Source organism: Mobula hypostoma, chromosome 6 (assembly GCF_963921235.1).
Source record: "Mobula hypostoma chromosome 6, sMobHyp1.1, whole genome shotgun sequence".
Taxonomy (NCBI): Eukaryota; Metazoa; Chordata; class Chondrichthyes; order Myliobatiformes; family Myliobatidae; genus Mobula; species Mobula hypostoma.
Genome location: NC_086102.1, coordinates 11,112,369 through 11,139,845, shown reverse-complemented (window position 1 = coordinate 11,139,845; position 27,477 = coordinate 11,112,369).

Below are 27,477 nucleotides of genomic sequence, written 5' to 3'. Positions count from 1 at the left end.
GCCCTGTGCTTGCCCTCCTTCCTCCTCCTGAGTCAACAGTCAGCTGAAATATTGTGCTTCCAAGGATAGCTCTTGATTTAGGAATTTTACACTCAGTGGTAATTTTATTAGGTATCCCTGTACCCCTACTCGTTAATGCAAATACTTACCCAGCCACTCATGTGGCAGCAGCTCAATGCATGAAAGCATGCAGACATGGTCAAGAGGTTCAGTTGTTGTTCAGACCAAACATCAGAATGGGGAAGAAATGTGATCTAAGTGACTTTGACTGTGGAATAATTGTTGGTGCCAGGCAGGGTGGTTTGAGTATCTCAGAAACTGCTGAACTCATCAGATTTTCACATACTACAGTTTCTACAGTTTACAGAGAATGGTGCAAAAAACAAACATATGTCCAGTGAGGGGCAGTTCTGTGGGTGAAAACACCTTGTTAATGAGAGAGGGTATATGGGGTGTCAGGGAGGGGTAGCACCTCTGGTGGGGGAACTTGTTGCGTCCTTTTCAGGGCGGTTAGTCCACCTTTGGTCCTCACCTGGCACTCAGCTCTCACCTGTGGCTCCCCGTAACTGTTTGCATGCGACAGCGGCCACACCCCGGGCAACAGCTTCGACAAGCCGGCTAAACCAGGTGAGGGTAGCCGACGGGTCTCAAACCCTCGGTGAGATAGGGAGTTGTCTATCCCAGCATGTGAAGACAGACTCCGGCGGATTGAGCGGACGAGACCAATGGAAGGTCCAACGGTCAAGAAGGCGGTCTCTGCAAGCGTCGTGGAACGTGTAGAGCAGGACAAGACACAGAAGATGTCCTGGTCATCCACTGCGCCTAGTCCCATCTCCAGCCGTCTTAGACTCTGTCTTGCCACTGGACCCAGATGGGAATTGGGAAGAGAGAGTGAGGCTGACACTGCGCAACTCTCCCTCACTTAAATCCAAATCACGCGCTAGTCTCAACACCATCAATAATGGTGTCGAGGTCCTCATCGACGTCAACGATGGACGAACAACAACAATGAGAGAGGTCAGAGGAGCATGGCAAAACTGGATCAAGCTGCCAGGAAGGACCAGCAGATCAAACATCCACACCTTACAACAGGAGTGTGCAGAAATGCATCTCTAAATGCATAACATGTCGAAACTTGCAGTGGATGGGTTACAACAGCAGAGGACCACGAACATACATTCAGTGGCTACTGTGTTGGGTACAAGAGGTGCTTAAACAAAGTGGCCTCTGAGTGTACTTCTGATTTTCAATATCTCCAGTAATTTGCTTTTAGGCCCATACAGTGCAGTACAGTGCAAAAGTCATGCCTAAGACCTTTAAGAATAAGAATAAGGGGTACGCCATTTAGAACGGAGTTGAGGAAAAACTTTTTCACCCAGAGAGTGGTGGATATATGGAATGCTCTGCCCCAGAAGGTAGTGGAGGCCAAGTCTCTGGATGCTTTCAAGAAAGAGATGGATAGAGCTCTTAAAGACAGCGGAATCAAAGGTTATGGGGATAAGGCAGGAACTGGATACTGATAGTGGATGATCAGCCATGATCACAGTGAATGGTGGTGCTGGCTCGAAGGGCCGAATGGCCTACTCCTGCACCTATTGTCTATTGTCTATTTTGCAGAGTACCTTATAGGTACTTTAACTTTTGCTTTCTCATAGGAGGCTTATTCAGTGATCAACTTCACCATGTGTGGTAAACCATGTATATAGGTTGTAACTGGGTTACCTGTCTGGACACGCCCCTCTGCTGACTGCTCCTGTGGCTCCTCCCACAGACCCCTGAATGAAGGCGATTGTGTCACTGCTCCTCCCTCAGTCCAGGACAGACATACAGCATGGACGTAGATCCATTTTACTGTTAATAAAAGCCTTTTAGTATTTACTCTACGTCCAGTCTTGTAGTTGATAGTGCATCAACTTTATTAACAGTAATTTTCAGGCATGGAACACATCCTGAGACCTGACAAGTTAGACCTCGACCTGCAAACACCTGAAGCCGGAAACGCTTTCGATCTCTGACTAGCCTGCTTTGAATCCTACCTGGAGGGGATTGAAGTGACCAAGTCCACCGCGAAGCGCAGAGTTCTCCTCTCCAGGGTCAGTCCACGGCTCCAGTCAATAATTAGAGACCAGCCGAGCTACGACGGCATGATGGGCGCCCTCAGAAGATAATACCTGCAGCGAACAAACACCGGCTATGCGTGACACTGCTTAGCGAAGTGGCAGCAGCGGCCTGGAGAGTCGAGCGCTGAGTTCATCCGGGCCCTACAGACACTCGTGCGGGCCTGCGATTGCCAGGAGCTGACGGCCGAACGACATGCGGAGATCCTAGTGAGAGATGCCTTTGTCACAGGGACCAGTTCAGTGTATGTGCGTTAGTGACTGCTGGAACACGCCGATCTTACCTTACATTTGGTGATTGAGCTGGCCGACACGCTGGAGGCTGCTCTGCACAACTCTGACGCTCTCCAAGCACGTGATCTCCTGACGACTTCGTAGACACCGCAGACCCCACAACCCACCGGTGAATCGACCACGGCTGCTACCTGTCACAAGACCACGAAGTGCTACTTCTGCGGACTCAAGAAGCACCCCCGGAAACGCTGCCCGGTCCGAGAAGCTACCTGCTCCAGCTGCGGAAAGAAGGGCCACTTCGTCAAGTCCTGTAAGTCCAAGCTGAGAGCGGGATCGAGCAGCGCCATGTGTGAGGCATGGGGGTCGCCATCTTAGCCGTCGCCATCTTGATCAGCACCACCTCGCACGGCCTATGACCCACGGGTGCTCACCAGGCACCCCACCGTGCCGGACCAAGACAGCGACTCAACTCTGGCCTCTGTGACCCTTGACCAAAGCGTGCCCCACCAGCTCGCAACCTCAGTGATGGACATCCTGGTGGAGGGGTGCAGGACAAGCTGCCTGTTTGACACGGAGAGTTTTATCCACCCGGACATGGGTCAGCATTGCACCCTTGCGATACAACCGATAAGTCAGAGGTGTCGCCATGGCTTCCGCGTCGCATACAACAGACATCCGGGGGGATTGTGTAATGACGCTAGTGGTGCAGGGCACGGAATATCGAGACTTTACGTTACTGGTCATGCCTGAACTGTGTGCCCCTGTGCTATTGGGGCTCGACTTCCAGAGCCACCTGAAAAGTGTGACAATGGAGTATGACGGGCCCCTCCCACCAATCACTGTCGGAAATCCCTAGTTTTGTAGGAATACGTCACATACCCCGCTACTGACTGCACACACCCACACCGATCCGCACATCCCACCCAACACCATGCCAACAGCCACACTACCAACACCATTTACGGCCTCTCCACCCTCAAGATCCCTCCCCCACTGCTGTTCGCCAACCTGACGCCCGACTGTAAACCTGTGGTAACTAAAAGCAGGAGGTACAGCGTGGGGGACAGAGCCTTCATTAAGTCGGAGGTGCAGCAGCTGCCTAGGGAGGGGATTCATTGAGGCAAGCACAAGTCCTTGGAGGGCGCAGGTGGTCGTTGTTCGGAATGGGGAGAAGAATAGGATGGTTGTGGACTATAGCCAGACCATCAATAGGTTCACGCAGCTCGACGCGTACCCTCTACCCCACATCGTGGATATGGTCAATCAGATAGCACAGTACAAGGTGTACTCGACCATAGACCTAAAATCTGCTTACCATCAGCTCCCCATCCGCCGGGAGGACCACCCTTACACTGCCTTCGAGGCGGACGGCAGGCTTTATCAATTCCTGCGCGACCCCTTTGGTGTCACGAGTGGTGTATCTGTCTTCCAGAGGGCAATGGACCGGATGGTGGACCAGTGCCAACTGAAGGCCATGTTCCCATATCTGGATAACATCACCATCTGCAGTCACAACCAGCAGGATCACGACAACAACCTCTGAAAATTTCTCCAAGCGGCCAAAGCTTTCAATCTCACCTATAACGAGGACAAGTGTGTGTTCAGAACCACCCGACTTGCTATCCTTGGGTGTGTTGTGGAGAATGGAGTCATTGGCCCTGACCCTAACCATATGTGCCCTCTGCTGGAACTCCCTCTTCCCAACACCCTCAGAGCCCTCAAAAGGTGCCTGGGCTTCTTTTCGTATTACGCCCAATGGGTCTCTAACTACGCAGACAAGGTCTGCCCCCTGGTCAAGTCCACCACATTCCACCTCTCAGCAGAGGCCTGCGCGGCCTTCAGCCTCATTAAAAGGGACATTGCCAAAGCTGCAATGCATGCGGTGGACAAGGCCATTCTCTTCCAAGTAGCGAGTGACACCTCTGACTTCATGCTGGCTGCCACCCTCAACCAGGCGGGAAGACCGGTGGTGTTCTTCTCCCGTACCCTTCAAGGCCCTGAAATTTGGCACTCCGCGGTGGAGAAAGAGGCCCAGGCCATAGTGGAAGCTATAAGGCACTGGAGGCACTATCTCGCCGGCAAAAAGTTCACCCTGTCGACTGACCAGCGCTCAGTCGCATTCATGTTTATTAACCAACAACGGGGCAAAATCAAAAATGATCAAATTCTGAGGTGGAGAATCGAACTCTCCACCTACAACTATGACATCATGTACAGGCCTGGGAAGCTCAACGAGCCCTCCGATGCCCTATCCCAGGGAACATGCGCCAGCGCGCAGATTGACCGGCTATACACCCTACATGTAGATCTTTGCCACCCAGAGGTCACCTGGCTTTTCCACTTCGTGAAAGCCTGGAACCTGCCTTACTCCCTTGAGGAGATCAGGATGATGACCAGGGACTGCCAAGTCTGCGCAGTGTGCAAACCGCACTTCTACCGACCCGAAAAGGCACAACTAATCAAGGCCACCCGCCCCTTTGAGCGACTGAGTGTTGACTTTAAAGGCCCCCTTCCCTCCACTGACCGCAATGTGTACTTTCTTAAGGTAATCGATGAGTACTCGCGGTTCCACTTCGCCATCCCCTGCCCTGACACCACTACCACGTCAGTTATAAAAGCCCTGCGCAAGCTCTTCACTCTGTTCAGATACCCATGCTATATCCACAGTGACAGAGGGTCCTCGTTTATGAGTGACGAGCTGCGCCAATACCTACTGGCTAAGGGTATTGCAACTAGTAGGACCATGAGCTATAATCCCCGGGGGAATGGACAGGTAGAGAAGGAGAATGCCACGGTGTGGAAAGCCACACTCTTAGCCCTCAGGTCAAAGGGACTGCCAGTCTCCCGCTGGCAGGAGGTCCTTCCCAAGGCACTCCACTCCATCCGCTCCCTGTTATGTATGTCCACCAATGCCACCCCTCATGAGTGACTCTTTTCTTTTTCCAGGAAGTCGACCACCAGGACCACCCTACCAACTTGATTGACGTCCCTGGGGCCAGTGCTGGTCCAGAAACATACGAGGAGCAATAAATACTCCCCGATGGTCGAGAGGGTTCACCTACTTCATGCGAACTCCCCAGTATGCCTATGTAGTTTTACCTGATGAGCAGGAAGACACGGTCTCCATCCGCGACCTGGCGCCCGCAGGAGCACCAGGCCCCTACCCTGAACACTCCATGGTGACTATTAACCCCGTACCCACCGATATATATACCCACGAGACACCACGCACTCCAAGCCCTACACAGACACCACACGACACTTGCATACAGGGCGTGACGCACACGCATGAGGGATTACCGACGCCTAACGTGCTGACACCTGAAGTCAGGCCGGAGCCAGCACAACCGCCATCGCCGATGCAATCACCCCCGGTGCTACGTAGATCACAGCGACGGACTTGACCTGTAAATATACTTGTTTTTAAATATTGTCAGTCACTTCACCCCGCAAGACTCTTTTTTTTAAAAAGGAGGGTGAATGTGGTAAACCATGTATATAGGTTGTAACTGGGTTACCTGTCTGGACACGCCCCTCTGCTGACTGCTCCTGTGGCTCCTCCCACAGACCCCTGAATGAAGGCGATTGTGTCACTGCTCCTCCCTCAGTCCAGGACAGACATACAGCATGGACGTAGATCCATTTTACTGTTAATAAAAGCCTTTCAGTATTTACTGTACGTCCAGTCTTTCGGAGTAATTGATAGTGCATCACCATGGACAGTCCCAAGCCTGCCTGAGAATAGAAGACGGTCGGACATGGGGATAGCAGCCCCATCCCGTAAAAACCCAGAGCTGCAGAAACTCCAAAGGCTTCATCCCTGGAAGAGGAAGGGCTACACCTGGGGGCAACTTGAAATACTGGCCCATGACAGAGGAACTGAGCAAGCTGCTGTTAGCAGCCTATGTCCCTGTAGGGGTGATCTGCTTAAATAACTAAGCAAGTTATTCAGTGATTACAACATCGTTTTTATCACGTCCAATATTCTACCATTCACGGACTGTACAGGCAGCAGCTTCAAATTACATTATTCAATTCCATCCAGAACACATTCAAGCCCCTGCGATACCCACTGATCACTGTAATCTCCTTTTCCACGGGCACATGGGAGCGGGTGTAGCCCTAGAAGGGGGCAGGTACTTGGTTCTGGCAGAGTCGTCGACTACCCGCCACCTGGACCTATGAATACCCAGCTCGGCCAGGCGCACAAGGAGATACCCCTACCAACCAAACTACTCCTCTCTGCACCAGGTGTGGGGCCAAAGTTCAGCCTCAGTTTGAGGAGCAATCCCTTCAGATTCCAATAGATGCTGCAGCCTCTCATACTCCGTATATGCCCGTTTCTCGGCTACAGAAATGACAGGCAGCAGGGAGTCTGTAAGTCAACTCAGAGATTGGTTACATGGTTCTGCTTGGTGTAACATTCTCCGTCCTAGATGGGTACCATTGATTTCTTGGGTTCATGTGATGCTGTTGTCATAGAGCAATACAGAACAGATACAGGCCCCCTGGCCAAACCAGTCAATGCCAACCACATTGTCACCTGGCTAGACCTAATTCTCTGTGCTTGCGCTATGCCTTTCTAAATTTTGCCCCTTCAGGTATCTATCCAAATGCCTTTGAAATGATACGAGTGTACCTTTCTCAACCACTTTCTCTGGCAGCTTGTCCTATGTACTCTCTACCATCTGTGCTAAAAATCTACTCCTTGGGTCTTTTTTAAATCTTTCCCTTCTTGCCCTAAATCTACACCCCCTTGTTCTGGATTCCCCTCCATCCACCTTATCTCTTCCTGTCACAATTTTAAATGATTCTACAAGGTTGTCTGTCATTCTCCTACATTCCAAGGGATAGTGACCAAACTTGGGCAACCTCTTCCTATATCTCAGGCCCTCTAGCTTTGCTGACATCCTCGCAAATCGTTTCTGCACTCTATCCATTTTAACCATGTCTTTCCTAAAGGAGGGGGACCGAAGTGGGTGGACGGGTGGCAGGGTAGTGTAGCGGTTAGCAGTGTGATACTTTACAGCGCCAGTGACCCGGGTCAATTTCCGCCATTGTGTGTAAGGGCTTTTGCATTTTCTACCCATAATCGACTGGGCTTCCTCCAGGCTTCCTGGCTTCCTCCCACATTCCAAAGATGAACAAGCTAGTAGCTTAGTTGGTTAAAGGGCTGTAATTGGGCAGCATGGGCTGATTGGGCCGAATGGCCTGTTACCATGTTGTATCTCTAAAAAAAAACTAAGTCTGACTTCACCACAGCTTTGATGTTGGAATGTGATTGGGTATCTATGAACCCAAAAAAAGCAGATCAATATCCTAACACATTGGTGTGTGTGTATATCAGCAGATATGCAAGAGGTGACTCAATTTTGCTTAGCGATCTATTTATGGGATGTTTTGCATGAGATTTAACTATAGGCCTCACAATCCACTCAGCACAATGCAGCGCCCTGCTCTGATTATGAGATAGATTTGCACTAACTCTCCCCATATGTGGCCATCACCATTCATCCAGATGAATCGCAGAATAATACACATGTACCATGAATCTAGGATTTACTGACCGTGGTGAATCTGAGACCATAGAAGCCTTTGTGTTCTCCAACTGCTGATCAACGCCTCTAGTCCAGGCCTGGTTTTCCTCCAACTTACCCCAGATTTTGTTGCAAACATGTACAGTTATCTTTAAATACTATATATAAAAACTTATTTGGAGCAAAGGAGGATGAGAGGTGACTTGGTAGGGGTGCACAAGAGACATAGGTAGAGTGGACAGCCAGGACCTCTTTCCCCAGGAGCTAATATAAGAGGGCAGAGTTTTGAGGTGATTATATAAGGGGAATGCCAGATCTAATTTTTCGACACAGTGAGTGGTGGGTGTGTGGAGCACTCTGCCAGGAGTGGTAGTAGAGGCAGATGCCATTTACGGCATTTAAGAGGCTCTTAGATAGGCACATGAATGATAGAAAAATGGAGGGCTGTGTAGGAATGAAGGGTAACATAAATCATAGAGTAGGTTAAAAATTCAGTACAACATAGTTGAGTTGTACTGCGTTAGATCCATTTGGCTGTGTTTGGCCCCTATCCCTCTAAATCTGCCCTGTCCATGAACCTGCCTAAGTGTCTTTTAAATGTTCTTACACATGCCTCAACCATTTCTTCTGGCTGATTTTGTCCATATGCGCCTCATCCATGGATCTATTTTTAATTGAATCCCCTCTCAGCTTAACTTGCTGGCTGGTGGCGTAGTGGCATCAGCGCCGGACTTCGGAGCAAAGGCTCCAGAATTCGAATCCAGCCGGCTCCCTTGCACACTTTCCATCCGTGCTGGGTTGAGCGTCGAGCTAGCAACTTGGCCTCGTAAAAATAAGAAAGCCTACTAAAGAAACACCGTCATGATGGCGTCCCGATGACTCCACTCAGAGTTAAAGGCTTTCTTCTTCATCTCACAGCTTAACTGTCTGCCCTCTAGTTTTAAACTCTCCTAACCTGGGTGGAGATACATTTCTACCAAAGGAGGTGTAAGGCTCTCCATTTCACCGCTAGCCTGCAGGTCACCCTTAGGCAAGGTGTAGCTCCTGCTTAGCCCCCCCCTTCTCCCCGATCAGGGTCACATGAAGCTATGGAAGCAGCCGGTGCATATCAAAAGTCCTGGTTATGTGACCACTGACAGCAGGCAGACAATCTCTGAAGAGTATTGTTAAAGGCTGGGGTCACCCGTCTTGTAAAGACACTGCCCAGAAGAAGGCAAACCACTTCTGTAGACAAAAAATTGGCATGAACAATCATGGTCGTAAAGATGGAGAACCATGATCACAAATGCCATACAATACGGCATATGATGATGATGATGATGATCCTGGGAAAAAGACTGTGATCATTATCTATACACCTCATTCATTTTATCAGCTCTTGTTCCAGGGACGCCAGTCCCAACCTATCCACTCCCTCCTTATAATGAAAATCCTTTAGTCCTGGCGCGTGAATTTTTTCCGAGTCCGTCTCCAGCTAGATGACATCCTTCCTATAGCAAAGCCCCCAGTACTGTACACAGTGTTCCAAGCGTGGTCTGAATAATATCTTGTATGTCTGATCTTGTCCAAGGCCAGACCTGGTCTAAAACATCACCAAATGGGTATTGATCCAAGTTTTCAAAGAATTCAAAGATTTATTGATTATCAAATTGTGCAACTCTGAAATTCTTCTTCTCCAGATAACCATGAAACCAAGAAAAAAATGAATGGCAACACAATCACCAACCCCAATCCCCCTCCCCTGCACAAAAAAATGAACAATTGTAGCTATTTCTCTTTCCAAGGATATTGCCTGACCCATGTATTTCTCTAGAATTTTCTGTTTTCTTTTCAGTTTTCTAGGATCTGCTGGCTTTTAAAAAAAATTTTCATTCTCTGACAAGCTGTAAGGTCTGATTCCCCAGTGTAATTTGATCCACATCAAGCATCTGTCAGTATGTCCCAGACTCACAGCATGCCACTTGATGTCCAGAAATTATAGCTAACAACTAACTCCAACATAATTTGGCCAATGATGTTTGAAGAGTTTGGGGATAATCAGCATGTCAACAAAGGCTTACAAGTTTCTTCAGAAGTTCAGTGGAGCACTCTGGTTGCATCAATGCCTAGATGGAAGCTCTAACGCGCAAAGTTGCACAGGGCTACAGTAGGCTGTAGGCTCAGCCACCTCCACCAGTTGCACAGCATCCCCACTGTCGAAGGCAGTGCCTCAGGTAGCCAGCATCCATCATTAAAGACCCTCACCACCTAGGACACGCACTCTTCTCGTCACTACCATCACGGAAGAGATACAGAAGTATGAAGACCGGCCCTCAATGATTCAGAAACAGCTTCTTCCCCTCCGCCCTCAGATTTCTGAATGGTCCATGAGCCCATGAATGCTACCTCATCAGTCTTTTATTTTGTATCATTTATTTATTTTAATTTTATGTCTTCACATGGTACTGTTGCTGCAACACAATGAATTCCACCATCTAAGTCAGTGATAATAAGCATAATTCTGAACAAGTTTGCAATTTAGGCCAATTTTCAGATGGCTTCACATTTGAATGGGTGTGTTTGTGAATGACTGCATGCTTGAATAGGCAGACTCATAAATGACTTGGTAAATTAACAGCCACAAGAGATTGTGCAGTTGCTGAAAATCCTCAGCAACACACAAAACATGCTGAAAGATCCCAAAATGTCCGGCAGCATCAATGGAGGGAAGGAAGAGTTGATGTTTCCTGCTTTCCTCCCAAGTCCCAAAACCATGGAGATTAGTAGGTTAAAGAGTCTCTGTTAAATCCTCCATAATGTGTAAGTGAGGGGTTAAATGTGAGGAGAGTTGAAGCAAATGTGGGGAGAATTAAATGGTATTAGAGAAGGTAGGATCCCCGGCTCATTTGTCCAGATTTCTGAATGTTTCTTGGATATCTGTGGTCATGAATCATGGACAGCTGGGAGTGGTTACTGTGTCCTTATACAGATGAGACAACAAATACCTTTAGTGTGAGTAACACATACAAAACTCAGCAGGACAGGCAGCATCTATTGAGGGAAATAAACAGATGATGTTTCAGGCTGAGGCTCTTCATCAGGACTGGAGAGGGAGGGGGAAGAAGCTGGGATAAAAAGGGGGAGGGGAAGGAGTACAATCTGGCAGGTGATGGGTGAGACCAGGTGGCGGGGGGGGGGGGGCAGAAGGAGTACAAAGTGAGAGACTGAGAGGTGATTGGTGGAAGAGGTAGAGGGCTGAAAAGGGAGGAATCTAACAGGGGAGGCCAGAGAAAAGAAAAGGGAAGCAGAAGGGGAACCAGAGGGAGGTGATGGGCAGGTGAGGAGAAGAGAAGGAATGAGAGGGGAACAAGAATGGGGAATGAAAAAAGAAAAGAGAAGGGAGGGGAGTGAAATCACTGGAACTTGGAGAAATTGATGTTTATGCCGTCAGGTTGGAGGCTACTCAGGCGGAATATGAGGTGTTGCTCCTCATCATGGCAGTAGAGGAGGCCATAGACAGGCATGTCAAAATGGGATTGGCAAACTGAATTGAAACAACCACTGGGAAATCCTGTGGTGGACAGAGCAAAGGTGCCCGACAAAGCAGTCGCCAAACAACACCGGATCTCATTGGTTGTAGAGTAGGCAACACCAGGACGTTCTCTTACAGCCACCTCAGTAAAAAATAATGCTGGTTGTGTTTCTACTGGCTACATTTTTCAGTTCTGTTTACTGCCTTTGTATGTACCCACTGGGCTGGATTTTGTGTATCCTATTTAGACAGATCACATTTCTGTATCACAATTACATTAATATTAATTGGTCCACCCTTTTCATGCTGGGAAGCCTTCCTCACAGACACCACTAATTTAAAAAAAAAGAAAAATACATTAATTTAAATCTCCACAGAATTCAATACATGTACTCTGTTTGGAAGAATTGGTTCATATTTCACTTGGCCAAAAAATATCTTGTGCAGAGAAATTTGAGCCTTTTTCCACTCCTGTTCTTCCTGTTTCAATCCAGCAGCTTCTAGGTGGTACAGTGATCACAGGCCATGTCAGTGATTTTACTAATTCAGCCCCCAAGGCGTCCTGCAGCTAGGGAAGTGAATTAGGATGGTAGTGATAACGCGCCTAGATTACGTGACAGAGCGGGAGTAACCTCCCAAAGTTCTTCAATGCATGTTGCTTTTAGACTGAAGGGAAGGAGTTGTGGGGGGGGAGGGCAAACATTATTTTGAAGTTAAAGACAGTTTAGCAACTCAAATTGCAGGAGGAATTCAGCAAGTCAGGTAGCATCTATGGAGGGGAATAAACAGTCAATCTTTCGGGCAAAGACCCTTCGTCAGAAAAACACTGATTATTATTATTTGTTTTTTTTATTTGCAGTTTGTCTTCTTTTGCCCATTGGTTGTTTGTCTGTCTTGCATGTTTGTCTTTCATTGGTTCTATTATATTTATTTGTTATATTGTGAATACCTGCAAGAAAATTAATCTTTGGGTAGTATATGGTGACATAAAGGTACTTTGATAATAAATTAAAGCAATGAGGAATAAACAGACCATGTTTCGAGCCAATGCCCATTATCAGGAAAACATCTATTGTTTATATCACTCCATTGATACTACCTGACCTGCTGAGTTCTTCCAGCATTTTGTCACTCTGCATTTTCAGCATCTACAGAATCTCTTCTATTTAAAAGTATCTTAGGGTTTCCAGGCTTCTGTCAGCACGGAAAGCACTAATGGATAACGTGAATTGTCAGTAGCTCCAAATATCTGGATTCAGCACTCTGACACTGGAGCACTGATGCTGACACAGAGCTCAGGACCTACTTTACTTTCCTTTATACTTTATGGTCGCCAAACAATTGATACGAGAACGTACAATCATCATAGCGATATTTGATTCTGCGCTTCCCGCTCCCTGGATTACAAATCATTAGTAAATATTAAAAATTTAAATTATAAATCATAAATAGAAAATAGAAAAATGGAAAGTAAGGTAGTGCAAAAAAACCGAGATGCAGGTCCGAACAAAACTTTTGTTTCTTTAGAGCATTTGTCCTTCCTACATTACTGCACGGAGCTGAATTATGGACCACCTACAGTTGGCATCTGAAATCCCTGGAACAATAACACCAAAGATTCTTACAAAAGACTTTGCGGATCAGCTAGGAGTCAGACACACTCACACCAGTGTACTGGAGGAAGCCAACATAAACAGCATCTCCACCATGAGAAAGCGTCACCAACTCCAGTGGACAGGTTAGGTCATCTGGATGCCTATTTCGGAGCAAGAAATCTGCGAGTGGACCGCTGATTTTCAGAGCCAAGGCAGTTTTTACCACTTGGGTTAAAGAGAGGCAAGACTGCACAGGCGCGTGCCACCAACCAGTACAGCGCAAAAGGTTTAAAAAGAAAACAGTCATATCCAGCGGGCAGCAGGGTGAGAGGCAGCAGAGTGATAGGGCTTTGGCTCAATGGGCTCAGGCGATAATGAGAGGAGGCGAGGTAGGTTTACTGGTGTTATTTGCGGAAAGGAGGAAGTATGTGTGTGAGGCCAGTTTTCTGTTCTCGGTGTCAGATGTGGGAGGTCCTGGAGTCTCCCAGCCTCCCGGATGGCCATATCTGCACCAGGTGTGTCAAGCTGCAGCTCCTAAGGGACCGAGTTAGGGAACTGGAGATGCAGCTCGATGACCTTTGTCTGGTCAGGGAGAGCAAGGAGGTGATAGAAAGGAGTTATAGGCAGGTGCTCACACCGGGGCCATGGAAGACAGACAAGTGGGTCACAGTCAGGAGAGGGAAGGGGAAGAGTCAGCTACTAGAGAGTACCCCTGTGGCTGTACACCTTGATAATAAATACTCCTGTTTGAGTACTGTTGCAGGGGACAGCCTACCTGGGGGAAGCGACAGTGGCCATGCCTCTGGCACAGAGTCTGGCCCTGTGGCTCAGAAGGGTAGGGAAAGGAAGAGGAAGGCAGTAGTGATAGGGGACTCCATAGTTAGGGGGTCAGACAGGCAATTCTGTGGATGCAGGAAAGAAACTCGGATGATAGTTTGCCTCCCAGGTGCCAGGGTCCAGGATATTTCAGATCGTATCCAAGATATCCTGCAGTGGGAGATAGAACAGCCAGAGATCATGGTACATATTGGTACCAATGACATAGGTAGGAAAAGGGAAGAGGTTCTGAAAAAAAGAGTACAGAAAGTTAGGAAGGAAGTTGAGAAGCAGGACCGCAAAGGTTGTAATCTCAGGATTACCGCCTGTGCCACATGACAGTGAGTATAGGAATAGAATGAGGTGGAGGATAAATGCGTGGCTGCGGGATTGAAGCAGGGGACAGGGATTCAGATTTCTGGATCATTGGGACCTCTTTTGGAGCAGGTGTGACCTGTACTAAAAGGACAGGTTGCACTTGAATCCCAGGGGGACAAATATCCTGGTGGGGAGGTTTGCTAAGGATACTGGGGAGAGTTTAAACTAGAATTGCTTTGGGGTGGGAACCGAACTGAAGAGAAGACTGGGGGAGAGGAGTTTAGCTCACAAATAGAGAAAGCTTGTAGACAGTGCGAGAGGGAGGATAGGCAGGTGATAGAGAAGGGACTGCGATCAGACCGAAGGTTTGAGATGCGTCTATTTTAACGCAAGGAGTGTTGTGAACAAAGCAGATGAGCTTAGAGCGTGGATCAGTACTTGGAGATATGATGTGGTGGCCATTACAGAGACTTGGATGGCTCAGGGGCAGGTTCAAGTGCTGGGTTTTAGATGTTTCAGAAAGGACAGGTAGGGAGGCAAAAGAGGTGGGGGCGTGGCACTGTTGATCAGAGATAGTGTCACAGCCGCAGAAAAGGTGGACGCTATGGAGGGATTGTCTACGGAGTCTCCGTGGGTGGAGGTTAGGAACAGGAAGGGGTCAATAACTTGATTGGGTGTTTTTTATAGGCCGCCGAATAGTAACAGGGATATTGAGGAGCAGATATGGAAACAGATCCTGGAAAGGTGTAATAATTGGAAAACATTGTACTTAATAAGTACAACTGGATGAAGTCTGTTCAAGAGGGAGCTGTGTTATATGGGGTCGACCTCTGCTGTGCCGCAGAGAACAAGTGGCAGCTGCAAAGGAGAGACTGAGCAAGCAAAAGACCCAGCCACGAACCACAGCCATGATTTACTCTTCTCCACACTGCACCAGCATATGTGGATCCCAGATTGGCCTCTGTCGGCATGAGGACCCACCAATAGAAAACACCTCAGAGAACTCCAGTGATTGTACTACTGTTTAATTCTTGTGAGGCCAGGATTTTATTTGGTCTCTTAATCTCCACCCAGTCCTCTGAATGGAGCTCTTTGCCAATCTAGATTGCATACGAATTCCACACCCATGTTTCCTAGAATGCTTGTTATCTCTGTCGCTGCTGACTCTGCCCCAGATATTGAATTTGGACAAGGCAATTGTGTTTCCATAAGCTGAAATTTAACTCTGAAATTGCGAAATTTTCACTGCATCTTTCCTTTTAGGGATGAATTTATTACTGATTCCTTCAAGTATCCAATTCCTTTGATGAATATTATCAACATATTAGAATCCTTCTAAACACAGAAGAATAGTTGTATACTTAAAAATAACTTAGTGAAAAGTTAGTACTAAACTCTAAAATGAGGGAAGTTATTTCTCTGTGTGATTGCAACTGGATTGGAACCAACAAAGACAAAATATTTATATAAACAACACATATCAAAGTTTCCGGTGAACGCAGCAGGCCAGGCAGCATCTCTAGGAAGAGGTACAGTCGATGATTCGGGCCGAGACCCTTCGTCAGGACTAACTGAAAGAAGAGCTAGTAAGAGATTTGAGAGTGGGAGGGGGAGGGGGAGATCCAAAATGATAGGAGAAGACAGGAGGGGGAGGGATGGAGCCAAGAGCTGGACAGTTGATTGGCAAAAGGGATATGAGAGGGTCATGGGACAAGAGGCCAAGGGAGAAGGAAAAGGGGGAGGGGTGAAGCCCAGAGGATGGGCAAGGGGTACAGTGAGAGGGACAGAGGGAGAAAAGGAATGTGTGTTTGTAAATAAATAACAGATGGGGTACGAGGGGGAGGTGGGGCATTAACGGAAGTTAGAGAAGTCAATGTTCATGCTATCAGGTTGGAGGCTACCCAGACGGAATATAAGGTGTTGTTCCTCCAATCTGAGTGTAGCTTCATCTTTACAGTAGGGGAGACCGTGGATGGACATACCAGAATGGGAATGGGACGTGGAATTAAAATATGTGGCCACTGGGAGACTGGGATAGGTAGGTTGACTGGCTTCCTTAGTCCAATTTACCGGCATACTTGATGTTGTGCTCATCCCTGAAATTCAGGGACTTGCAACCCCTTGAGTTCCCTCTCTTTCACTCTGTGACTATAAACAGAGGTCACTCTACATCAACAGCTGGGAATAGGATTACCATTATGTATTAGACAGATACTTTTTGATCCCAAAGGAAATTACAGTGCATTACAAGTGCACAGATATACAAATATACACATATTTGAAGAGAAGTAAGAAAGAATAAAAAATAAGTTACCTCAAACAATCTAACAGGAGGGGTCATCACTTCCCTGGCTATAGATTGACTCATTATAGAACCTAATGGCCGAGGGTAAGAGTTACCTCAAATAGTGCTCTTTGGAACAGCACAGTTGTCTTGATCTAGTTCTAAAAGTGCTCCACTGCTCAGCCAAGATGGCATACAGAGGGGGAGAATCATTGTCCAGAATGGTCTGGATTTTCTGTAGGGTCCTTTGTTGTACCACAGCCTCCAGCGTGACCAGTTTGACTCCTATAACAGAGCCAGCCTTTCGAATCAGTTTGTTGATTCCATTGCCCCAGCACACCACCACATAGAAGATTGTTCTGGTGTCAACAGACTGGTAGAGCATGTGAAGGAGAGGCCTGCATACTCCAAAGGACATCAGTCTCCTCAGGAGGTAGAGGTGACTCTGGCCCTTCTCGTATACAGCCTCTGCGTGAGAGTTCCATCCAAGTCTATCGTCCAGGTGCACGCCTCAGGTACTTGTATGTCCATCCTCAACACGTCCATGTCCTCACCATCAATAGTACCAGGGACTTTAGCAGGGAGACAGTTTCTTTAGGTCCCTGAACATTTATGAAAAGTTTGAACATTGCTACGAGTCAATGGAAAAATCAAGGATCAGATTGTCTTGTTTGATGTACTCCGAAGTAAAGTAGAACATAGAACATAGAATAGTACAGCACAGTACAGGCTCTTTGGCCCCCAATGTTGTGCCGACCCTTAAACCCTGCTTCCCATATAACCCCCCACCTTAAATTCCCCCATATACCTGTCTAGTAGTCTCTTAAATTTCACTAGTGTATCTGTCTCCACCACTGATTCAGGCAGTGCATTCCACGCACCAACCACTCTCTGAGTAAAAAACCTTCCTCTAATATCCCCCTTGAACTTCCCACCTCTTACTTTAAAGCCATGTCCTCTTGTATTGAGCAGTGCTGCCCTGGGGAAGAGGCGCTGGCTATCCACTCTATCTATTCCTCTTAATATCTTGTATACCTCTATCATGTCTCCTCTCACCCTCCTTCTCTCCAAAGAGTAAAACCCTAATTCCGCTAATCTCTGATCATAATGCATACGCTCTAAACCAGGCAGCATCCTGGTAAATCTCCTCTGTACCCTTTCCAATGCTTCAACATCCTTCCTATAGTGAGGCGACCAGAACTGGACACAGTATTCCAAGTGTGGCCTAACCAGAGTTTTATAGAGCTGCATCATTACCTCACGACTCTTAAGCTCTACCCCTATGAAAGCTAACACCCCATAAGCTTTCTTAACTACCCTGTCTACCTGTGAATAAACTTTCAGGGATCTGTGGACATGTATCCCCAGGTCCCTCTGCTCTTCCACGCTACCAAGTATCCTGCCATTTACTTTGTACTCTGGCTTAGAGTGTTGGCTCATATCAGAAAGTGAGAACTAGCTGGAACAGGCTAAGGCTTTTCTCCATAGAGTGAAGGAGGTTAAGAGCCAACTTGATGGAGAAGTTCAAGATAATAAGAGGCACAGATAGTGTGGAGAGACAGAGACTTTTTCCCCAGATCAGAAATAGTGTGTCATATACCTTCTTTACTACGCTATACAATTGTGCAACCACTTCCAGAAGCAATGGACTTGTACCCAGCAATCACTTTGTGAAAATGCTCTCGCTGTCAACTGTATACAAGCCATTTAAAGTTCAAGGTAAATTTATTATCAGAGTACATATATGTCACCACATACAACCTTGAGATTGATTTTCCTGTGCTCATACTCAGCAAATCTGTACAATAGTAACTATAACAGGATCAATGACAGATCAACCGGCGTGAAGATGACAACAAACTGTGCAAATACAAATATAAATACATAGCAGTACGTAATGAGAACATGAAATAACAAGATAATGAGTCCTTAAAGTGAAATCATTGGTTGTGAAATCACCCCAATGGATGAGCAAGTGAGTGAAGTTATTCCCTCTGGTTCAAGAGCTTGATGGTTGTGGGGTAGTAACTGTTCCTGAACATGGTGGTGCAGGTCTTCAGGCTCTCTATGGCTCTTAGATAGCAACTAATTGTGTAGAGAATAGATTGAAGAGATGTGTAGAGTTATGTTTTTAGTTACGGATATTCCAGATGTAGACAAACTAGAATTTTATAACCTGTATCTATCAAAGGCATTTATTAATTCTTCTGTATAATCCAGCATTCAGATGGGTGGCTTGGAGTTGTGTAGAAGCATTGAGAAGCTTTGAAGTTGCAAGTGTTTTAGGGTTACTGGAGCTTCATAATTAATCATTAATTATCTTGCTTATTGCTTAAATGCAGCACAGCTCCACATTCTTGGAAGTACAATGTGACTTAGGAGTCCTGGTGAAGGATTTCCTGAAGCTTAACATACAATTGAGTCAGTGGTGAAGAAGGTAAATACAATGTTAGTACTTATTTCGAGACAGCTAGAGTATACAAGCAAGGAAGTCTTTATAAGCAAATGGTCAGATCACATTTGAAGTACTGTGAGAAGTCTTGGGCACCTTATCGATGGAGGTGCTGGCATTAGAAATGGTCCAGAGGAGGTTCATGAAAATGGAATAGTTAACATATGAGGAGCGTTTGATGACTTTGGGTCTGTACTTGCTCGAGTATAGAAGAATACAGCTTTGGACAACATCGGTGGCATGGAGAGGGGAGACTTGCAGCATGGGCAGCTGCCGGTCTTCCATACAACCTTGCCCAGGCCTGCGCCCTGGAAACCTTCCAAGGTGCAAATCCATGGTTTCATGAGACTAACGGATGCCTAATCAATAGAAGAATGAGGGTGCACCTCATTTAGATCTACAGAACATTGAGAGACCTAGATAGAGTGGACATGGAAAGGATGTTTCCAATAGTGGAAGAGTCTTGGACCAGAGGCTCAGACTCAGAACACAAGGACGACCCTTTAGAACGGAGATAAGAAGGAGTTTGTTTAGATACAGGGTAGTGAATCTGTGGAATTCATTGCTACAGACAGCTGTAGAGGCAAAGTCATTGAGTATATTTAAAGCAGAGGTTTATAGAGTCCCTATTAGTAAGGATGTTAAAGGTTATGGGGTGAAGGCAGGAGAATAGGGTTGAGGCGGAAAATAAATCAACCATGATAGAATGGCAGAGTAGATTTGATGGGCCGAAAGGCCTAATTCTGTTCCTATGTCTTAAGGTTACTGAATGTTCCTAATCAATCATTAATTGGCTCGCTTATTGCTTAAATAAAGCATAATACCTCACTCTACTGATGCTGTCTATAACTCTAAGAGTTGTTACTGCACTGCTAGACAATGAATCTGTGGAATTCGTTGCCACTGATGGCTGTGGAGGCCGTCACTGGGTATACTTAAGGCAAAGGTTGATAGATTCATGATTAGACAGGGCATGAAACGATACAGGGAGAAGGAAGGAGGAAAATGGATTAGCCATTATGAAATAACAGAGCAGACTTGCTGGGCCAAATTGCCTAATTCTGCTCCTATATTTTATGGTCTTATGATTTTATGTTGGTGACATTTGTGGACTGCCCAACACAATCCTTGCTGATTTGTTTGATAGAAACAACACATATTATTGTATGTTTCAACGTGCAGGTGGCAAATCAAGCTAATCACATCTTTATTTGAGGTCTCCAATTCAAAAGCCAGGGAGATATGTTGTTGATTTATTGTTGTTGAAGGAAACTATGCTGACTTTGTACAATTTTGTCCTGTGTCACCAAGTACTCCATCACCTCATCCTTCACAATTGACTCTAACATCTTCCCAACCACTGAAGTCAGGCTTACTGGTTTATAACTTCCTTTCTGCTGCCTTCCCCCTTTCTTAGAGTGGAGTGACATTTGCAATCTTCCAGTTCTCTGGCACCATGCCAGAGTCCAATGATTTTTGAAAGATCATTTCTCATGCCACCACAATCTCTAACATTACCCCTTTTCAGAACCCTAGGGTGCAGTTCATCTGGTCTGGGTGACTTATGTACCTTTAGGTGTTTCAGCTTTTTGAGCACCTTCTCCCTTGTAATAGTAACTGCACTCACTTCTTTTCCTTCACATACTAGAACATCAGGCATACTGCTAGTGTCTTCCACAGTGAAGACTGATGCCATATATTGTATACATTTCTCTGACATTAAATGTACCTACTGAAAGTCAACCACATGGTAGATCCATAATTCCTCGAAAGTGGCATCACAGGTAGATGGGTTTTAAAGAGAGCTTTTGACACATTAGCCTTTATCAATCACTTACTGTGTTGGGGTATAATGTTGAAGTTGTGCAAGACAAATCTGGAGTATTGAATACTGTTCCGGTCACTTATCTTCAGGAAAGATATCAATAAGACTGAAAGAGTAAGAGAAAATTTATAATGATGTTTCCAAGACTCAAGTACCTGAGCTTTAGGGAAAGGTTGAATAGTTAAGGATTTCATTTCCCAGAGAGTAGGAGAATGAGGAAAGATTTGACAGAGATAGATAAAATTATGAGAGATATAGATTGGGTGAATACATGCAAGCTTTTTCCCCTAACCTTGCATGAGTCTAGAACTAGAGGTCACAGATTAAGGGTGAAAGGTGAAATATTTTAGAGGAACCTGAAGGGGAACTTCTTCCCCAGAGGATGAAGAAAGGGTGGAACGAACTGCTAGTGGAAGTTGTTTGATTGCAACATTGAAGAGAAGTTTGGATAAGTACATGGATGGGAGGGGTAAGAGGAGCTGTAGTCTAGGTCAGGTCGATGGGTCTAGACAGATTAAGTTCAGCATGGACTAGATGGGCTCCAAGTCTATGACTCTATTTCAATGGTTCTAATTGTGGCTTTGCTTCTATTGTTCTGCTTTGAAAACAATTTCCTCCAGCTCCTTATCAACATTTAGCCCATGCATGAGACTCCTGATGGTGGCCTTCACACTGTATTCATCACGTAGCTCAGTCCTCTATCCTTTTCCTGAGCACATTTGGAACGATATCCCTATTGTAAACAATTAATAAGACGTACTGTATCTGGGATTATGGAAAAGCTGCGGAGATTTATTTACGTAAACACAAGGAATTCTGCAGATGCTGGAAATTCCAGCAACACACATCAAAGTTGCTGGTGAACGCAGCAGGCCAGGCAGCATCTCTAGGAAGAGGTACAGTCACCAGGCAGCATCTCTAGGAAGAGGTACAGTCGACATTTCGGGCTGAGACCCTTCGTCAGGACTAATTGAAGGAAGAGCTAGTAAGGGATTTGAAAGTGGGAGGGAGAGGGGGAGATGCGAAATGATAGGAGAAGACAGGAGGGGGAGGGATGGAGCCAAGAGCTGGACAGGTGATTGGCAAAAGGGATATGAGAGGATCATGGGACAGGAGGCCCAAGGAGAAGGAAAAGGGGGAGGGGGGAAAACCCAGAGGATGGGCAAGGGGTATAGTGAGAGAGACAGAGGGAGAAAAAGGAGAGAGAGAGAAAGAATGTGTGTATATAAATAAATAACAGATGGGGTACGACGGGGAGGTGGGGCATTATAGGAAGTTTGAGAAGTCAATGTTCATGCCATCAGGTTGGAGGCTACCCAGACGGAATATAAGGTGTTGTTCCTCCAACCTGAGTGTGGCTTCATCTTTACAGTAGAGGAGGCCGTGGATAGACATATCAGAATGGGAATGGGATGTGGAATTAAAATGTGTGGCCACTGGGAGATCCTGCTTTCTCAGGCGGACAGAGCGTCATTTGAACATTTGGACAGAGACTTATTTGGACATTTTTCCAGATTGGTCCTTCCCCACAAGGTCTGGTTGCATGAAAATGTGACTTAGTACTCACTGACTGACCTGACCTTCTCATAACCCTTGCAGTGTGCAAATTGAACCATCACTCCCAACTTACCTAGATAATATCAGCAATTATTTTTGGAATAGAACACAAGTTCTCTCTAAGGCACTGGAAAAACATTTTCAGAATCTAACAAGGGCTTGAACACAGAACATAGAAAGGTGGGCCAGCACAGGAACAGATCCACAAAGTTGTGCCAAGCTCATTAAATGCCCAACTAAATTAATCCCTTCTACCTACACTCCCTGTGTAGAAAAACTGGATCCTCACATCCCCTTTGAAGTTTTGCTCTGTCACCAAAAACAAATGCCTTCTAGGATTAGATTTTTCCATCTTTGCTCATCTCTACTATCCTTTTTCTCCCTCTTCCACTCACCCAAATTTTTCCATCTGCCCATCATCTCCCCACTTATCCAGTTCTACCTATCACCCTCTCTCCCACCTCTTCCCTTTTGGTCCTGAACCCTCAACATACACCTTGGACCTTTCCATATGCTGCTTAGTCCACTGAATAGTTCCAGTATTCATTTTTTTTTTCTTTGTTTAAAGCAAATCAGGTTACTCTTCAAAATCCCCAGTACTGAGGCTCAGAATTCACTTGTCCAATTTATGTTGGAAAGTCACATCATTCACATGGTTAATTCAAGGCTTCCCAAAGGGCAGCACAGTAGCATAGTCATTAACATGGTACTATTACAGTGCCAGTGATTGCCAAATGGGTTTCAATTCCCACCACTGTCTGTAAGGATTTGCACATTCTCCCCATGACCGCATGGGTTTCCTCCAGGTGCTCTGGTTTCCTCCCACATCCCAAAGACATGCGGTTAAATTAAAGTTAGTGAGTTGTGTGCATGCTATGTCGGTGCTGAAAGCGTGGCGACACACCAGCACAATCCTTACTGATTTGATTTGATGCATACGATGCATTTCACTGCTTGTTTCGATTACATGTGAGAAATAATGATAAACTCTTTGATCTTTATCAAAAAAGATACTCTAGTCTGTGCTCTGTCGCCAGCAGTGATTCCCAGAAAAACAAATTAAGGATGTGCCTACGGGCCTCCTTGAAAAGGTGTCACATCCTCAGCAGGATCTCATGCCTATGATCACGAAAAGTGGAGAGGCAGCATTGGGTTGAATAGAGGTGTCAAGTCCAGTGACTGAGAACACACAGCAGCCCAGTGTGGGATGTGGAGGGAGCAACTCATCTCTCATACTACCCACCCACTTCCCCCACCACCACCCATCTGTGGTAGCATCAGTCCTTCCCTACTCTCGTCTCCTCAGTCATATCAGAGCACACACTAGAAGCAAATCAGCCTCGATCCCGGGGGAGTGTCTGGGAGGAAGTGGTGAATGTTAGTGCCATTTGAACTCCCATTGGCAAGGTGTGCAAGCTGGCAGGTGATAGCTGAGACTATCTGATAGAGAAGGTGGGTGTGCTGCTTCCCCTCCCCCCAGCTTCTTATTCTGACCTCTGCCCCCTTCCTTTCCAGTCCTGATGCAGACTCTCAGCCTCAAATGTCAGCTGTTTAGTCCCCTCCATAAGTGCTACCTGACCTGCTGAGCTCCTCCAGTATTTTGTGTGTGTTGCTCAAGATTTCCAAATCTCTTGTATTTACAATATTTTAAGGTCTTTTGATCGGTGCTGTCAACTGATGATTCTCAGCGCACGTATTGAAGACTTTTTTTTCAAACTGCTGTTGGTTTCTTGGACTCAGGAGATGTTGGTTATATCACTTCACTAACCTGAGCACCTGCTGGAATGTGTTGGGAAGTAGCCCTGGTAAGCGCTCTTTGGAATAGACTCAGGATACATCTGTTGGTGGTTAAGGAGGCTTACGGAATGCTTGCTTTTTTTATTCGAGGCATTGAGTTCAAAAGTCAGGAGGTTATGTTGTAATTTGATAACATTCTGTTTAGGCCACATCTGGAGTTCACAGGATTGGGGAGTCCAGAACTAGAAGGCATGGTTTAACGGGAGAGAGGAGAGATTTAGTAGAAACCTGAGGGGTAACTTTCTCACCCAGCAATTACTCCCTAGATGGTATGAGGTGCTGGAGGAAGTGGTTGAGGCAGGTACAATAACAAGATTTAAAAGATACTCAGACAGGTACGTGGAAAGGTTTGGGGCAGGTTTTCCCCAACCTGAAGTCTATGGACCCCACAGTTAATGGTACGGGCCCAAGGCATAAACAAAGTAACAAGGCTGGGAACCTTTGGTTTAGAGGGATTTGGGCCAAACACTGGCAAATGGCATCGATAGGCATCTTGGTCAGCAATAATGATTTGGGCTGAAGGGCCTCCTTCCATGCTGTTTCACTCTATGAACCTATGACTATTTGGAGTCATAGAGAAGTGCAACACAGAAACAGGTCCTTCAGCCCATCTAGTCTGTGCCAAAACCATTTAAACTGCCTTCTGCTATTGACCTGCACTGGGACCATAGCCCTCCGTATCATTGCCACATATGTACCTACCGAAACTTCTCTTAAACGTTGAAATCAAGTTCACTTGCACCACTCGTGCTAGCAGCTTATTCCACACTCTCACAACCCTCGGAGTGAAGAATTTTCCCCTCATGTCCCCCTTAAACTTCTTACCTTTCACCTTTAACCCATGACATCTGGTTGTAGTCCCATCCAACCTCAGTGGTAAAAGCCTGCTTGCATTTACCCTATCTATACCCCTTATAATTTTGTATATCTCTATCAAGCCTCCTCTCAGTCTTCTATTTTCTAAAGAATACAGTCCTAACCTATTCAGTTTTTCCTTATAACTCAGGTCCTCCAGTCCTAGCAATATGATTTTTTACAAGGAGGGTTTGAGAAGTTCTTGATTGTTCCCTCTGTCCTTGTGTAAGTGTCTAGGCTTGACCAAGAGTATTGCTTGCATTTCTGTGGTGCACAATGTTCTCAGGCTCAGCCATGATGTAATTTTGTTTTCTATTTTCCTTTTCCTCTGATGCACCTGTCAGTGCTGTACTGATGTCACCAACCCGGCTTCGGTACTGAACGCGTGTCACTTATCCAGTCAGGCTGGTAAGGAAACAATCCTGGCATCGCATTCTATAGGCTCAAAGGAGGTCAAGCAAGACCCAGTGAGGCATCTACCACAGAGGGTCTATGTCATGTTCCCAGTGTTACCATCCTTTGGGATTACAGAAACAGGTTTCAGTTCTCATAGCTGTCATGGACCTGCCACACAAATCATGCCTTCAGCAAGCTGTACTCAACCCTCCCCTCCCCTGGGTCAGCATGACATTGTTTCACTGTGACTGAATGTCTCAGACTCCCATGACGTGTTCCGACCAGCCCGAACTACGATAAACCTTTTATCCAATGAGGAGCCTGCTAGGTAACTGCATAATAGCAGAAATAACATTGAAGTACACAAAAATGAAGCTTTTCCAAAACAAACTCCATTTTATAAAAGCCTCCAGTCTGTGTGTCTCATCAGCCAGTGAACTGCGAGTGTGGGAACCAGCAAGAAATATCACATGGTCACGATAAATGATAAAGTAATCTATTTCTGTCACAACATCACCTCAGTTATGGGAAGCCACTTCACTCAAGGTTCCTTCGAGTGGGAAAGCCAATTTCTTAGATTCTAACACTGCAGGGAGGGAGGAATATCATAGTCATAAAGTCATAGTCATACAGTACAGACAACAGGCCTTTCAGCCCAACTGGTCTTTGCCAGCCAAGATCCCCATCTGAGATAGTCCCATTTGCTTACATTTTCAGATTCAACATTGTTTAAAGTCATTTCCAGTACATGTGTAAAGGAGAACAAATAATTGTTATTCTGGATCTGATGCAACATGAGAAAAAACACAATAAGGTAACAAACACCATAATAAAAAGCATGTAAATATAAGTACCTAAACATCTGTTCAAGATGGTGCCTGCTTACAGTGTTCCTTCGGTCGACATTTTCTGGACAGATCATGAAACCATACATTTCACTTCCTTTATGTCTTTTACGTTTGTCTTTCAGCAGTGTGAAAGCCTGCAGAATGTGACTCTGGAACTGTTGGAGCCAGTGATTTGCAGTTTGGAGATTGTTTCGGTGCTTCAGTGCCCTGCAGTCTCCAAGAGGATTCTGGGAGGCAGAGGCAGCGTGCACGAATCTTGTGGTGGATAGGCTGTGAGCCAACGTTCAACTCCATTTCGCTGATATAGCTCCCATTGTTCACAGATTAAGGCGATGAGGGTGATTGAAACATCGAGGCAAATGCAGAAGGTGGGTGCCAGCTGCCTGCCTTTTGATCACTGGTGAGATCGCTCTGAAACGCAAAGGGAAGACTGCCTTTTGAATGCTGGTGTGATCATTCTGCTACGGAGAGGGTAGATTACCTTTTGATCGCTGGGGAAAATCGCTCTGCTGCCAGAGAGGGAAAAGCCTGCTGCTGTGGCCGGAGAATGTTACCCAGATTTTCTGCGTTTTGGATATGGACTCTTTTTTGGCTTTATATTTTTTTTATATTCTGTGCTTTTGCCCGACCTTCCTCTTTTTTTTTGTGTGCGGAGTAAGGTGATTTGGGCGTCCATTTGCCCTTTCTATTTTTGTTCATTTTTTTGTGTGGGGGGAGGGACTTGGGGCTATCTGGAGAAGAAGAATTTCGGAGTTGTACACTTGGATAATGAATGAACCTTTGACTCTTTGAGTAAGAGAACTTATATACGTAGACTGATTGTATGTATGTCCATAAGGTGACACTAGGCGCAGTTGTGGCTGTTCATAAGATGAGTCTGACAATAAAAGATCAAGTACTGGTGGTGCGGGTTGTGGAGCGGTGGGTTAGTGGGTCGAGGTGTTGATCAGCCTTATTGCTTGTGGAAAGTAACTGTTTTTGAGTCTGGTGTTCCTGGCGTGGATGCTGCATAGCCTCCTCCCTGATGGGAGTGGGACAAACAGTTCAGGGTGGGTGGAATCCTTTGTGATATATTGGCCTCTTTTCAGCTCCTTTATGGATATATGTTCTTGATGGTAGTAGGTTGGTGCCACAATGTTCTGGGCAGTTTTGACTAGCTGGTGTAGAATCTTCCTGTCCACCGCAGTGCAATGCCCACAACATACAGTGTTGGGATGCACTCTACTGCACATCTGTAGAACGATGCGAGAATAGATATGCATTGTCCAACTATGCATGATGCGCATTTGGGCCATATTCAAGTTCATAGTTCAAATTTAATTGTCATTCAGCCAT